The sequence below is a fragment of the Suricata suricatta genome, chromosome 8 (assembly GCF_006229205.1).
Source record: "Suricata suricatta isolate VVHF042 chromosome 8, meerkat_22Aug2017_6uvM2_HiC, whole genome shotgun sequence".
Classification (NCBI taxonomy): domain Eukaryota; kingdom Metazoa; phylum Chordata; class Mammalia; order Carnivora; family Herpestidae; genus Suricata; species Suricata suricatta.
The window spans coordinates 121,068,744-121,085,570 of NC_043707.1; the positions used below are offsets into that span (position 1 = coordinate 121,068,744).

The 16,827-nt window shown below is 42.4% G+C and overlaps 1 protein-coding gene across 7 annotated transcripts in view; it reads right to left on the bottom strand.

Annotated features, from left to right (window-relative positions):
• The window catches only part of MED18 (mediator complex subunit 18), a 123,224-nt gene that overhangs the window by 67,172 nt on the left and 39,225 nt on the right, over positions 1–16,827 (bottom strand). Inside the window, exon 1 of one of the 7 annotated variants that reach the window (XM_029949949.1) lies at positions 13,415–13,433. The exons of the other annotated variants lie outside the window; for them this stretch is intronic. The gene's annotated coding sequence lies outside the window, so the exon portion shown is untranslated. Of the gene's footprint in view, positions 1–13,414; positions 13,434–16,827 lie in introns of those variants that run through there. 7 annotated transcript variants of the gene reach the window in all.

Here is a 16,827-nt window from a genome sequence, read left to right on the forward strand (position 1 = left end):
AGACTCTCTGACTCTCTCTCTCTGACCCTTCTCCACGGTTCTCTCTCTCTCAAAAATCAATAAATAAACTTTAAAAGAAAAATCAGAAGGGCACTTGGGTGGCTCAGTCGGTTAAGCAGCCAACCCTTGGTTTCAGCTCAGATCATGATTTCATGATTCGTGGGATTGAGCCCCATGTTGGGCTCTCTGTTGACAGTGCAGAGCCTGCTTGGGATTCTCACTTATAAAACTATGTCAATTTTGCCACCCTCTTGCATAACACAGTCCTAAGAGACACAGACCCTCTGGACTTCCTGCAGGACATCCCAGTGACCCACTATATTAGTAACATCTCGCTAACTGGGCCAGATGAGCAAGAAGAAGTAGATAGCACATTGATGACCTTGTCAGGAAACACGCACTCCAGACAGTGAGAGATAAAAATCTCAGAAATTCAGGAACCTATTACATCAGTAAAATTTTTAGTAGTCAGGGCTTGGTGAGACACGCCATGCAAGCAAAGGCATCCAAGCATCTTGCATCTCCATCCTTAAGAGGGAAGCACAACACTTGAGAACACTGCTTTGGCTTCTAAACCAGGTGACACAAAAAGGTGCCTCTGGAGAGTAGCTCAAAACAGGAAAGGACTCTGCAGGCCTGGGTGGTGATACAAACAGCCTGGCCAATCCTATGGTGTTACGGCGAGCCCCAGTGGGAGAATCACTACACAGACCGCTCATGTTCCGGAGCCAGGCCATGCCATTTGTAAGAGAAAATCATATGCTTTCGGCATAACTCCTGGCATGATACGGAGCTCCTAGTAGATACGGAGCACCTGACCATGGGACACCAAGTGACCGTTTATTTAGAAGCACCCATCATTACCCAGGTTCTGTGAGACACACCAAGCTGTGACGTTGGGTGGAGCCAGTAACAATACAGCATAAGATGAAAGTGACACAGGGGCACCTGGGTGGCTCCGTCGGTTGAGCAGCCGACTTCGGCTCAGGTCATGATCTCACAGTCGTGGGTTCGAGCCCCGCATCGGGCTCTGTGCTGACAGCTCAGAGCCTGGAGCCTGCTTTGGAGTTTGTGTCTCCCTTTCTGTGTCCCTCCCCATTCATGCTCTGTATCTCTCTCTCTCTCTCTCTCTCTCTCTCTCTCTCTCTTTCTCTCTCTCTCTCTCTCTCTCTCTCAAAAATAAATGTTAAAAAAGTAATAAAAAAAGAAAGAAAGAAAGTGATACACCCAAGGTGAAGCACAAATAGGACCAGAGGTCACAAGCTTGAGCACAGAGCCCAAACCAGCATTTCATCCACCACTACAAGTACCCCTTCCTCAGCATACACCTTTCTGGCCACACGGGGGGCCCTATAGCCAGCTAACAAAGAAAAAAACGCTCACATTTTTCACAGATAGCTGTATGTGGGTACGAGTCAAAAATTAATCAGCACAGCCTCACTCGGGGTGGCGCTGAAACACAGTGGTGAAGGGAAACCCTCCCAATGGGCAGAGCTTCAAGCAGTGTGCTTGACTATTTTGTGTAGACAAAGAAGTGGTCTGACAGCTCACAGGAAAATGTCCTGACATGCTGGTCAGGGAGCATAAAAGTGGAAAGACTAGACTGGCATATTGGGGCAAGGAGGTCTTAGGGTGGAGGCATGCAGGAGGGCTTCGGAGTGGATACAACATATTAAAGACTTTCCCATCACATGTTAACATTCATCAGAGAACATCTACCGTGAGAGAAGCACTAAATAACAAAACAATGACTCCACCAATTTCTGTCAGCCATCTTTGGTCATGGCCTCCCTTGTGCTGGCAAAATGGGCACATGAAGGAAGGGAGACATCGTCAGGGACATATACCACGCATGGACAACAGCATGAACTCCCAGTTATGCTTCAGTTACTGATGCTGCCAGAAGTCCACATGGCCAGCAATGGAGGCAAACACTAAGCTCCAGTATGGCACCACCTTTTAAGGAAACCAACAGGCCACCTGATGGCAAGCTGACTGACTATATTTGGCCCCTTCCACCATGAAAAGGTGAGGAATTTATTCCAAAAGGAGTAAGGACATATTCTGGGTACAGGTTTGCCTTTCCTGAGCAGTGGGACGTCATGACGCGAGAGCTCAGGAGATGCTTAATCCATCAGTGAGCATCAATCCACACGGTATCATGTCATTACACCAAGTGCAGGACAGGGCCCAGGACCATGAGATCCACCGGTGGTGTCATACAGAGCAGCGTCTAGAAGCTCCGAGCCTTAAAGAGCATTGAAATGGCCTGAAGGCACAGCTGAAGCATCACTCAATGTCATATTTTATGAGATCAAAGTGCCACCCTCCACGATGCAACAAATGCACCAAATTAAAGACCTTTATTTACATGCTATGTCTTCAACAGGAAAAATATATGTATACAGTAAAATGGAAGCAGCAACATGACACCCTGTTAATCGGCAAATCCCAAAGACCCACCCGGAGAATGTGTGCGTCTTATCTCTGCAACTCTGGGTGCTGTAGAGTTAAAGATTTTGGTCACCAAAAAAAGAACACTTCCAAAGGAGACAAAAGAATCCTACTAGACTATAAGCTATGGCTGCCACCTGGGCATTTTGGAGGTCTTATATCTAGGGATAGCAGGCAAGGAAGAAAGATTACCACCTTGGCAGGGATAACTGATCCTTATTATCAGAAAGAAGTAGGGTGGCTGTTCCACAAGGGGACAGTGACAATATATCTGAAACCCAGATGATCCACAACAGTAAACAGACAAATTGGATACTCTGGCCTAAGAAATGCATGGTAACTAGTGGTCCAGATCCTCGAGGGACGAAGGTCTTGGTCACACTACCAAGCAAGACATCAAGACTGGCAGAGATGGTAGCAGAGGACAAGGAGAATCTGAGATGGAGCGTGGAGGGAGGTAATAATTACCGGCGGTAAGGCTGAGACCAGTGGCAGCAGCAGGAGATATAGTTCACCACGCCAACCTTCCTCCTCTAAGTATTCACCAGGAAGAGCGGCCCACCAGAATTCTGGAGGAGCTATTCTCTCAACATGTGTAAACAAGTAGATAACATGAACAAAAATGAAGACACAAAATTCCAAAACTTACCAGATGCAGCTAAAGGAGTGCTAAGAGGGAAACGTAGAGCTGTAAACACCTATAATATTAAGGGAATAAAGAGGGGCACCTGGGGGGCTCAGTCAGTTAAACGTCCGACTTCAGCTCAGGTTACGATCTCGCAGTCCATGAGTTCGTGCCCCGCGTCAGGCTTTGTGCTGACAGCGAGAAGCCTAAGATTTGAGATCTCTTAATTTTACTTTTTTAAAACATTTTAAAACCTTTTACCTAACCTTTTAACATAAGACACTGGCGAAAAAAGTAAATGACAAGGATTAGAGCAGAAATTAATGAAACAGAAAACACAAAAATTAACTCAAAGTAAATATAAGACCTAAAAGACCTAAATGTAAGAGCTAAAGCTATAAAACTCTTACAAGAAAAGATAGGTCTAAACTTATGACCTTTGGTTAGGCAATTAAGTTTCTTGGATGATACCAGAACCACAAGCAACAGAAGAAAAAGCAGATAAAATTTACATTATCAAAATTAAAAACAGAAAGTAAGTGTCAGGAGGATTTGGAGAACTGTACTCTAATGCAAAATGGTGCAGCCACTGTGGAAACAGTATGGTAGTTCCTAAAACATTTCCAAAAAGAACTATCATGTGATCCCACAATTCTACTACTGGATATTTATAAAGCTGAAGAATTGAAAGCAGGGACTCAAATAGATATCGGTACACTCATGTTCACAGTAGCATTACTGACAACAGCCAAAAGGTAGAAACAGCCCAAATATCCATCAACAGATGAATGGATAAATGAAGTGTGGCATGTATTATTCAGCCCTAATAGGAATGAAAGTCTGACATACATTACAACATAGATGAATCTTAAAAAAAATTTTTTTAATGTTTTATTTTATTTTTGATACAGAGAGAGACAGAGCATGAGGGGAGAGGGGCAGAGAGAGAGGGAGACACAGAACTGGAAGCAGGCTCCAGGCTCTGAGCTAGCTGTCAGCACAGAGCCCGACGCAGGGCTCGAACCCACGAACGTGAGATCTGACCTGAGCCGAAGTCGGAGGTTTAACCGACTGAGCCACCCAGGCGTCCCTAGATGAATCTTTTTTAAAAAATTTCTTTTTAACATTTATTTATTTTGGAGAGACGGAGACAGAATGTGAGTGGGAGGGGGCAAAGAGATAAAGAGACAAAGAATCTGAAGCAGCCTCCAGGTTCGGAGCAGTCAGCACAGAGCCTGATGCAGGGCCTGAACCCACAAACTGTGAGATCATGATCTGAGCTGAAGTCCAATGCTTAACCAACTTAGCCACCCAGGCTCCCCACAACATAGAGAAATATTGAGACATTATGCAAATTAAATAAGCCAAATTCAAAAGGAGAACACTGTATGATTCTACGTTAACTAGAGCAGTCAAATTCATAGAGACAGAAAGTCAGATGGTGTTTCAGGGGGCTGGCAGGAGGGGAGAATGAGGAATTATCATTAATGGGTATAGAGTTTCAGTTTGGGAAGATGAAAAAGTTCTGAAGGCAGATGGTGGTAATGGTTGTAGAACAACACTAGGTCACTGACTATACCCTTAAGAAATGTTTAAATGGTAAACTTCATATTGTATATATTTTACTGCAATTAAAAAAAAAACCAGAGGGGTGCCTGGGTGGCTCAGTTGGCTAAGCGTCCAACTGACCAACTCTTAAATTCGGCTCAGGTCATGATTTCACGGTTCATGAGATCAAGCCCTGCGTCTGCTGTCAGTGCAAAGTTTGCTTGGGGTAGTCTGTCTGTCTGTCTCTCTGTCCCTTTCCTGCTTGAGGGAATGCTTGCTGGCTCTCACCCTCCCCACCCCCAAAATAAATAAATAAACATACAGAACACCAGCTGAACCTTGGTAAGGTTCCAGTGACTATGATGATGGCATTTTAACTAACTTTCATTTCCCTCTCTCTAGGTTTGTGTTAGCCTTGAAAATGAAGGACTTCACTGCTACAGTAGTTATGAAAACCAGCAGCCTAGCAGCTATTGGAAAGGTGACAACAAATTTGGAGCTCCCTCAAAGCCCCATCCTCAGAGAACTGTTAGTATGTGATCTGACTGACAGCACCAAAAAGTCCGATCTCCTTCCCTTTATTTGACCTCACTCAGATCTTATTCCATGTGAACAGCCCGATCCTTAGAGCATTTTCTAAAAAACCGTCAGTGGCAGTGGTTTAACATCCCGACAGCTTAAGGCAGTGATACCAGCTGAGGCTAAAAGGACACTGAACAAAAAACCCGTAAATGTTCAGGAATGACATGTCTACAGGGGACTCTGGAAAGCTCTGACATATTCTTGGGTATCTAGAAGGGCACATGCATTTACAGGCTGTGCACAAAGCCAGGAAAGGCATGGGAGCCCCTGATCTCTTACCCGTGGTTGACCTTGAAGTTCTGTGCAAGCAGGAAGTAATGGCTCAGGGAAAGTTATAAACTCGCTGCAGGGAGCATTGAAGGTAAATTCCAGCATACAAACGGAGCACCTTTGGCAAAGGGTGGATAATTTATTGGTTCAAGACATTTAAGGAAATCTCTAATCATTAGCTAACCACTAAACCAACTAAGCAGAGACTGAAAAGGCCTTACCCAACAAAGAATATAGGCTCTACAAGATACTTAGTTTAGGAAAGTCACTAAATGAACAACAATAAGAAACCCACAGGAGGAAGGGGAGAATCTGATTTTCAAATTTGCCACGTTACTTTAAATGGCTCACTTTTCAGAAAAAAATTATGAGGCACACAAACAGGAAAGTATGGTCTATGTACAGGGGGAGAAAGCAGTCAACAAAACTACCTAAAGAGGCCTAGATGTTGGGCTTACTAGAGAAAGACTTTAAATAAGCTATTCTAAATATTTCAAAGAACTAAAGGAAATCATGTCTAAAGAATTAAGATAAAGTATCAGAGCAATGTCTCATCAAACAGAATAACAATAGCAATACAAATTATGTTAAAAAAGAAAGAAATAGATTTTCTGGAGTTAAAAAGTACAATAACTGAAATGAAAAATTCACTAGAGAGGCTCAACTGCAGATCTGAGTTGTCAGAAGAATCAGCAAAATCAAAGGTTAATTGAGATTATCCAGTCTGAGAACAGAAAGAAAAAAGAATGAAGAAAAATGAATGGAGCCTCAAAGAACAAACCATCAAGCATACAAAACGTCAAACATACACGTAATGGGAAACTGAAGAAATAATGGCCCAAAATTGCCCAAATATGATGAAAAATACACCCAAGAAATGCAACAAAATCTAGGTAAAGATAAATGCAAAGAGATCCACATTTGATATTCAAAATGCTGAAAGAAAATGATCGTTAACCAAGAATTCTACATCCAGCAAAACTATCCTTTTAAAACTAAGGACAGATTAAGGCAGTCCCAAATACACAAAAAACTGAGAACATTCATCCCTAGTAGACCTGTTCCACAAGAAATACTAAAGAAAGACTTTTATGCTGATATGAAAGGAAACTATACAGTAACTACAATCCACAAGAAGAAATAAACAGGGGCACCTGGGTGGCTCAGTTGGTTAAGCCTCTGACTTTGGCTCAGGTCAGATCTCACGTTCGTGGGTTCGAGCCCCGTGTCGGGCTCTGTGCTGACAGCTAGCTCAGAGCCTGGAGCCTGCTTCGGATTCTGTGTCTCCCTCTCTCTCTGACCCTCTGCCTCTCATGCTCTGTCTCTCTCTGTATCAAATGTAAGTAAAACATTAAAAAAAAAATTTTTTTTAAAGAAAAAAAAAGAAATAAACAACAACAGTAAATTACATAGGTAAATATAAAAGGCAGTATAAATGTATATACTTAATTTTATTCTAATTTATAAGACAATGCATAAAGCAATAATTATAAAAGCATGTTAATGGGCTTGTGACGTAAGTATATAATTTGTATGAGAAAAATAGCACCAAAGGGAGAAGAAACAGAGCTGTACTGGAGTTGTTTTTGTGTATTACTGAAATTAAATTTGTATTTATCTGAACTAGGTTACTAGACTGTTTGTTTTTTTTTAATACTTATTTATTTTTGAGAGAGACAGAGACAGAGAATGAGTGGGGGAGGAACAGAGAGAGGGAGCAATGGCATGTAAAGTAGGCTCCAGGCTCTGAGCTGCAGCATAGAACCTGACACAGGGCTCGAACCCACAAACCATGAGATCATGACCTGAGCTGAAACTGGATTCTTAACCAACTGAGCCACCCAGGCACCCTACACCGTTTTAAGGTAAAATGTGAATTAGAGCAACCACTAAAAAATGATTACCTTGGAAGTCAAATTAGGGGCACCTGGGTAGCTCAGTCGGTTGAGGACATGATCTCATGGTTTGTGAGTTTGAGCCCCATATCAAGCTTACAGTTGTAGGTGTAGAGCCTGCTTCAGATCCTCTGAACTCCTCTCTCTGCTCCTCCCCCACTTGCACACTCCCCCTGCCCCACACAAAATTTTTTTATTAAAAAAAAAGGAAGTCAAATTAGTTGAGTGTTAATCTTCCAATAACAAGTATAAAGGGAATTAGAGACTAAGGGATTAATACCGGCCACAGTCATTAAAAGTCTGAATGCAGTGTGTTCATTTGTGTAAACAGAGCTCCATTCAAACCCTCATGCTAACAGACCTGAAGTCAGCACTTTGTTTCAGATGTACGTGGCACTGAACAAATGTCTGATACTTTAGTGGACTGGCAGTAACAACCAAGAATCGAAAATCTGAAAATGGTTAGTAAACACAAGAAGATTTGCTGGCAGACTGAGAAGACAGGATTAGGAGTATCTCAAGTGTTAAACACATTATCACTAGATGATCAGGGTGATGATCCTGGGTTACCTAACAGAAAGTTTCAATTAACAAAATACCTCTGTCCTTAGAGAGTCCCAAACAGAAGGGTATCTTGCTTTAAGAATCCTGAGTAGTCTTTGTAGAAGAGGAGACTGCTCTGTGTGTCCACCATGCCTGTGCCACAGATACTCCGTGGTTTCTACAACCACCCGCAGGCAGATGACGCCCGCACCTATACGGATGCTCAGTCCAGATCTCTCTCAAAAGCTCAGGTAAAAGCCAAAATACTTTCGACAGTCTATAAGGCCCTATGACCATGCTCACATGACCATCACATTCAACCACTCCCTCCCTCACTAAGCTTCAGGCCAGTGAGCCTCCTTACTGTTTCTTGAACCTGCAGGCATGCTCAGGGCCTTTGCACTTGCTTTCCCTGGAATGCCTGCCCCCCAGATATTCATTCCCCAATTCTTTTACATCTCTACTAAAATGCTGCCTTCTGAGTGAAGCCTTCCTTCATTACCCTACTTTTGATTAAACAGAAATTCTCAGCATCACCTTACCCCTCCTGTGTCTCTATTCCCAGCTTTGTATTTCTCAAGAGTACTTATCTTCTACCATATGCTATAAATGTATTTTTATTGTGTTTATCATCTCCTCTCATTAAATTATGAGTTCCTTCAGGACACATACTTCGCCTATTTTTGTTCACTGTTCACTCTAACACTGTTCATTCTAACATCTAGAATGGTGCCTGGAAAATAGCAAGTACACCATAACAACTATTTTTTAAGTGAATGATCTCCAGATTCAGATGTCCAACTCACTAAACATCTCCACTTAGATATCCATGAACCTCCATTCAACATACACAAAACAGGGGAGCCTGGGTGGCTCAGTCGATTAAGCGTCTGGCTTCGGCTCAGATCACGATCTCAGTGTTCGTGGGTTCAAGCCCCGCATCAGGCTCTGTGCTGACAGCTCAGAGCCTGGAGCCGGTCTGCAGATTCTGTATCTCCCTCTCTCTGTGACCCTCCCCTGCTCACGCTATCTCTGTCTCTCAAAAATAAATAAAAAACATTAAAAAAAAAAAACAAAGCAATTCATTTTCTCCCTCACTCATCCTTACTCCTTCTTCTTGCAGTTTCCTAGCTCACCACCTGCTTGCTCAAACCGGAAATCTCATCCTCCAAATCACACGAGTCACTTCCAAAACATATCTCACATCCATCCCTCTCTTCACCTTCATTGCCTGAAGACAGGATAGAATCCAAAATATTCTCAGTGCCTCTCACAGCGCCAGTAATTGTTAAATGTTCTCTAAACTGGGGGTCTATGGAACTCTTAGAATCTTTGTTTTCCCTCCTGCTTCAACTGAGGCAGTCCCTGCAGGAACCTCCTCTGCTTCCTGACCTCTAAACGCTGCAGGGTCCTCAGACCTGGCCCTTGAGTCTCATCTCTTCACGATCTTCACTCTCTCCCTCCCTGGAACGTCGGCAGCGTTTTGGCCGGATCAGTTCCTTAGTGAGTACTGCTCTACACACTGCAGGACATTTAGCAGCCCTCACTTCGTATCCCTCACCCCAGCCCCCACATTAAATGCCCACAGCCTCCCCAGTTATTACCACATGCGAAACCAGCCCCCTGTATTTCTAAACCCTCCTGGAGAATGAGTAACATCGCAAATGAGAGCCCTGACTAGTCATCTCACCCAGTTCTATATTTTAAAATATATCCACTGATGACTTCCAAATTCATATTTCCAGACTAAATCTCTCTCCTGAACTTCAAACTGTCATATCCACAGCCCATATAATATCTTTGTTTGGAAGTCCAAGAAGTTTCTCAAACACAGTTATTTAAAACAGAACAAAACAAAACAAAACAAAACAAAAACCCCTCTTGATTCCCCACTCCCAACTTGTTCTTCCTCCAGTGTCCTCCATTCAATAGTTAGTGCAAAAGGTAGAACGTTTACCAAAAAACAAAAAACAAACAAACAACAAAACCCCCCAAAAAACAAAATAGAGTTGGCAAGTGTGCAGCTGCTATTTTGGATCATCATTTGGGGAAAGAGGCAGCTTAAGTTTCCCAGTAGCTCAGGACAAAAACTTTGGTGTCATCACTGACTCTTCTCTTTCTCTCATACCCTCCCACATCTAAATCATCACCAGATTTTATGCCTCCGCCTCCAAAACATCCATAATCCAAACACTTCTCACCACCCAACACCGAGCTATGGCCACATCTTGCCTTAGACTAGTGTGTCAACTCCTTAATCAACCTTCTTTCTTCCACTCAGGCTTCTACACTGTATTGTCCTCAGAGTGGTCTGGGTGATCCTTTAAAAAAGTGAAGTGGGGACACCCGAGTGAGTAAGTCGTGTGAGCATCTGACTCTTGATTTCCGCTCAGGTCATGATCCCAGGATGGTGTGATAAAGCCCTGCATTGGGCTCCATGCTGAGTGTGGAGCCTGTTTAAGATTCTCTGTCTCTGTCTCTGTCTCTCTCTCTCGTACCCTCCCCCCTCCCTCTGCCTCTCTACCCAGCTTATGCTGTCTCTCTAAAAAAAAAAAAAAAAATATATATATATATATATATGTGTGTGTGTGTGTGTGTGTGTATGTGTGTGTGTGTGTGTATATATATATATATATATATATATATATATAGGAGATCATGTCTCCCTGTGACATCTGAAATTAATTCAAAATTTCTTACCATGGCCTTTGAGATCCTATGGAACCTAACCCATTTACATACTCATAGACGTCACCTCTTGCTTGCTCTGTCCCTGCCACACCGACCCTGTCAGTGTGCTTCTGTAACTGCAAGCACATGCTTACCCCTGGGTTTTGCAGGTGCTGTCCAAACAGCCTGGAATGCGCCTTTCTCACAAACTGCATGATTTACTCCTTTATTTCACATGACAACTCATATATGACTCGCTCAGAGGGGCCTTTCCCAGACTACCCTATCTAAAATAGCACACCCCTTTCCATCACATCCCATTTTACTTCTATTTTTAACTTATTGCTAAGTTAATGTACATAAAACCTGAGCTAAGACAGATATTTTCTTGTTTTCTTTTTAACATTTAAGAATTTTGCCTTTCACATTTTGATCATTGATGCTACTAGAACTGATTTTTGTGTACAGTATTAGATAAGAGAACCAGTTTGTTTTTTATGACTAACAAATGATCTCAATCCATTACTGAATAATTTATCCTCTCTCCACGGATCTGTAATGCCACCTTTGTCACATATCCCTGGCCCTGTATTCATGGTCTCTCTCCTGGCACTCTACACTATTCCACGGGTCTATTTTTCCATCTCAGGGCCAAAACCACTCTAATAATCAGTTTTACAATAAGCCTTGTAATCAATCAAGTTTCCCCATCTTATCTGCAGAAGTGTGCTGGCTGCTCCATCTACATTTTATTTATTTAAGTTTATTTATTCTGAGAGACTGAGACAGCGCAAGTGGGGGAGGAGCAGGAAGAGAGGGGGCAACAGAATCCCAAGCAGGCTCCGCGCTGCCAGTGCACAGCCCGACGTGGAGCTCAAACCCACGAAACCACGAGATCATGACCCTAGCCGGAACCAAGAGCCGGACCCCCAACTGACTGAGCCACCCAGGCGCCCCTGCTGCATATACATTTTAGAATCAACTTGTCAAATTCCATGAGAATAACGTATTGGATTTTGATTAGAATTACATTTAATCTAAAACTCAAACAGGAGAGAACTGCCCTCTTTATAATACAAAGTTTTCCAAACCATGAGTATTTTAGGTTTCTCCCATTTATTTAGGTCTCCTTCATTACTTCTCTGCTTGGACCCTCTTTGTCTTTTAAACAGAGTTTTTGGGGAAAAACAATTTAATTTATCTCTTTGTGATTAAGAGATATTTGTGTTCCTTTCTGCCACCCTATTTTCTTTTTTTCATTTGTTCAACTTTTCAGGTTTTTTTCTCCTTTTTTGCCCTCTGCTATCATTTTTTTTCTTATTCCTTTTCCTCACTCCTATTTATTTGTAGTCTATTTCTACTCTTTCATTGTCACCTCTTAAAGACGGACAGGAATGTTTTATCTGAAGTCTAAAGTTTATATCTTGATTCTCCTTAATTATATAGGAACTCTTGGAAGCTTTTACTTCAAGCCCCTTCCCGGTTTATCTTTGTTTGAGTACTTTCCATGTCTATACCCACAAGTGAGATATTACTGCTTTATCAAGTCAGTCCTTAAGGTTTTCCTGAATGTGCACGTGTTCTATGCCCATCAGTCCCCTTTGCATCTCTGACCCTTGAGTCTAAGAAGCCGATTTCCTTCACAAGTTCCTCTGGGGAGGTTCCATGGGAACATGTGCTTTCAGTTCCTTTGTTTGAAATTTTTTCTTTTAAATTTATTTTGACATATTGTTTTCCTGAGTATACAATTCTCAGTTGACAGACGTTTTCTTATACTATTTGGAAAATACTGTTCCACTGCCTTTTTACTTCTAGTACTGGCTCAACCAGCACACCAAATAATACCTCAAAAAGTATATATCCTGTTAGGAAAAATTATGTATTCTTGGTGGACTCATTTATATCTGTATTTACAACTTGAGCCTATCCTGGACACTCAAAATGAAACTAGAAATAAAAGGTATTAGTGATTGAGACAGAAAAAACATTTCTGTCTTTTAAAAAGTCTATTCAGAGGCACCTGGTTGACTTAGTTGGAGGAGTGTGTGACTCTGATCTTGGGGTTGTGAGTTCGAGCCCTACACTAGATGTAGAAATAACTTTAAAAAAATTTAGGTTTATTTGTTTATTTTGAAAGAAAGAGCATGAGCTGGGGAGAGCGGAAGAGAAAAGGGGAGAGTCAGAGAATCCTAAGCAGGCTCTGTGCTGTCAGTACGGAGCCCAACATAGGGCTCTATCCCAGAACAGTGAGATCATGACCTGAGCCAAAATCAAGAGTCAGATGCTTAACCAATGAGCCACCAAGGTACCCCAAAAACAAAATTAAAAAAAAATAGAGCAGTCTGTTCCAAAAAAGTTACACTGAGGCGCCTGGGTGGCTCAGTCAGTTAAGCGTCCGACTTTGACTCAGGTCAGTTCAGAGCCTGGAGCCTGATTCAGATTCTGTGTTTCCTTCTCTCTCTGCCCCTTCCCCACTTGTTCATTTCTCTCTCTCTCTCTCTCTCTCTCTCTCTCAAAAGTAAATAAACATTTAAAAACATTTTTTAAAAAGTTACACTTAGGAAAGTTTATTTTTAAGCACAAATAACCAACATCTAACATATTACTTAAGAGTAAAGACTTAAAAATGAACTAAAACCCCCTCTTTCAAGACAAACTAAACTCCTCCTCTTAGTTAAACATAGTCTTTTCTGTTACCACCATGCGGCGTGAATCAGCTCTTCAAAATAGAGGTGTGGTTCACTGATACTCAAAAGTACTCTCAGGAAATATCATTACTGAATGACAAAGGACATTATTTTCAGGAAAAATACCAAAGTAACCTTACTTTTAAGACATGCAGATCGGGGTGCCTGGGTGGCTCAGTCAGTTAAGCCTCCGACTTCGGCTCAGGTCAGATCTCACGTTTGTGGGTTCGAGCCCCGTGTCAGGCTCTGTGCTGACAGCTCAGAGTCTGGAGCCTGCTTCCGGTTCTGTGTCTCCCTCTCTCTCTGCCCCTCCCCTTCTCATGCTCTATCTCTCTGTATCAAAAATAAATAAAACATTAAAAAAAAAGACATGCAGATCACCATTAATCATATTACTGCTTCTGAAATAAATGGGACTAAATAAATAAATAAATGGGACTTCAGGCAATAAACATTTCTTTTTAACTGATGAAGTTTGGTTACATATATCTGTGTGGTGGTAGAAATCCAGTAAAAATTATCTGTGGAAAAATAGACTTAAATGGATTTAAAATAGTTTCAGTATGTCTGGATTGTAGTGATACCAAGTATAAATATCTCCTCATGAAACAATATTTACGCTTATTACAGGAATTTATCTTAAAAATTTTTTAATTTTTTGAATGTTTTCTATTTATTTTTGAGGAGAGAGACATCATGAACAGGGGAGAGGCAGAGAGAGAGGGAGACACAGAATCTGAAGACAGGCTCCAGGCTCTGAGCTAGCTGTCAGCACAGAGCCCCATGCGGGGCTTGAACCCATGAACTGTGAGAACCTGAGCCGAAGCCAGAAGCTTAACCGACTGAGCCACCCAGGGGCCCCCATTACAGGAATTTGATATGCCTCTCCATGGCGATACCACCCTGATCTCGTCTGATCTCGAAGCTAAACAGGGTCTCGCCTGGTTAGTACTTGGATGGGAGGAATTTAATGTGGCATAACTGATGTTTAGGAGGCTAATCTTTTAAAATCTCTTGTAGTTCAAAGGAAGTTGCTCAACAACTGTTCTTTAGTATCTTCCTTGCTTTTCTGCCCTCCAAAATCACTAGCACATACCAAAATATTTTATTTACCAAATCCCCTAAACCTTTATTTTTAATTCCTTAACAAGAATGCCCTAAAAATAGTTAAATGTGTGCTTTTCTACTTCATTTGAATGGTTAAAAGAGTTAAGAGGTTAGAGGAGAGCTTCTGACTGCGACAAAATAGATGTTGTTCTTTCTGTAAGCACAAAGAGAAGACAGTTGTTTTGTTTTGTTTATTTTTAAGAGACAGCATGAGCAGGGGAGGGTCAGAGAGAGAGGGAGACACAGAATCTGAAGCAGGCTCCAGGCTCTGAGCTGTCAGCACAGAGCCCGAAGCGGGGCTCAAACCCACAAACCGCGAGATCGTAACCTGAGCCGAAGACGGACGCTCAACCAATTGAGCCACCCAGGCACCTTGGTTTTTAATTTTTTTTTTAATGTTTTATTTATTTTTGAGACAGAGAAAGACAGAGCATGAGCAGGGAGGGGCAGAGAGAGAGGGACACACAGAATCGGAAGCAACTCCAGGCTCTGAGCTGTCAGCACGGAGCCCGACATGGGGCACGAACCCATGAACGTGAGATCATGACCCGAGCTGAAGTCAGGAACTTAACCGACTGAGCCACCCAGGTGCCCCTGTTTTTAATTTTTGTAATGTTTTTTATTTTTGAGACAGAGAGAGACAGATAGCGGGAGAGGGGCAGAGAGAGAGGGAGACACAGAATCTGAAGCAGGCTCCAGGCTCTGAGCTGTCAGCACAGAGCCTGACCGCAGGGCTTGAACTAACAAACCATGAGATGGTGACCTGTGCTGAAGTCAGACGCTTAACCGACTGAGCCACCCAGGCGCCCCAAGAAGATAGTTTTAAAAAGACAAAGAGGGGTGCCTGGATGGCTCAGTCGGTTGAGTGTCCATCTTCGGCTCAGGTTACGATCTCACGGTTTGTAGGTTTGAGCCCCGCATCGGGCTCTGTGCTGACAGCTCAGGGCCTGGAGCCTGCTTCAGATTCTGTGTCTCCCTCTCTCTCTGCTCCTCCCCTGCTAACACTGTCTCTGTCCTCTTTCAAAAATAAGTAAAACATTAAAAAAAAAAAAAAAAAACAATGAAATAAGCCAGACACAAAAAGACAAATACTAAATGATTCCACTTATATGAGGCACCTCAAATAGGCAAATTCATACAGACACCAAATAGAATTGAAGTCACCCAGCAGCCGAGGGGGGAAGGCAATGGGAGTTATTTATTGGGTACAGTTTCAGTTTGGGAAGATGGAAAAGTTTTGGAAATGGCTAGCAGTGATGGCTGCACTATTTTGTGAATGTTCTTAATGCCACTGAATTGAATACTTAAAAAAGGTTAAAATGGTGATTTTACCGCAATTAAAATATAACGTGTGCAATGAACACAGCAGTTGCAAACAGACTTATTTATCTTCCGCCACAGACTGCAAAGATCTGTTCGTTTAACAGAATGACTCTTTTTGACCCGTGGAGGTAGTGAAAGGAGGAAGCCCCTATTCCAATTACATAAAGATGCTGTTCCAGAAGCTATTTATCTCTTAATTTTATGTAGGTATTAGAGTATACAAAAGACTATCTGAAAAATTCCCAATTTGGGGCACCTGGGTGGCTCAGTCAGTTAAAGCATCCGGCTTCGGCTCAGGTCATGATCTCACGATTTGTGGGTTCGAGCCCCGCATCGGGCTCTGTGCTGACAGCTCAGAGCCTGGAACCTGCTTCCGATTCTGTGTGTGTCTCTCTCTCTCTCTGACCCTCCTCTGCTCACACTGTCTCTGTCTCTCAAAAATAAATAAAAACCATAAAAAAATTTTTTTAAAAAAGAGAAAAATTCCCAATCTTAGGCAAGAGGCATTGTGTCATCTTTTACATAAAGCCAAGACATACCCATATTCTGAATCTTAACGCTTTCCCTCAAATTTAAATGTAGAGAAAGGGACAGGAGGAAAAGTAGGGTGTGTGTAAGTAAAAGGAAATGGAAAGTATCTTCACACCTAGTGACTTGGTTCTATATTCTTTGGTATTTACTGACAGCATTTTTATTATTTTTTAATGTTCATTTTTGAGAGAGAAAGAGAGCGAGAGACAGAGACAGAGTGTGAGCAGGGGAGGGACAGAGGGAGACAGGCTCTGAGCTGTCAGCATGGAGCCCAATGCAGGGCCTGAACTCACGAACCAACAGATCATGACCTGAGCCGAAATCAGACGCGTCACCAACTGAGCCACAAATGACAGCATTTTTCAAAGGGATTTATCCATTCGGGCGCCTAGGAGCTCAGTAGGTCACCCATCTGATTTCCGCACAGGTCTTATCTTTTGGTTCGCGAGTTCAGGCCCCGCGGGGCTCTCTGCGGCAGCACTCTGCTGTCAGGGTAGAGTCGCATTGGATTCTCTCTCTTCCTCTCTCACAAAAATAAGTATGCATTTTTAAAACAAATAAAAGGGGTTTGACCATGAGGGAAGGAAAGAAG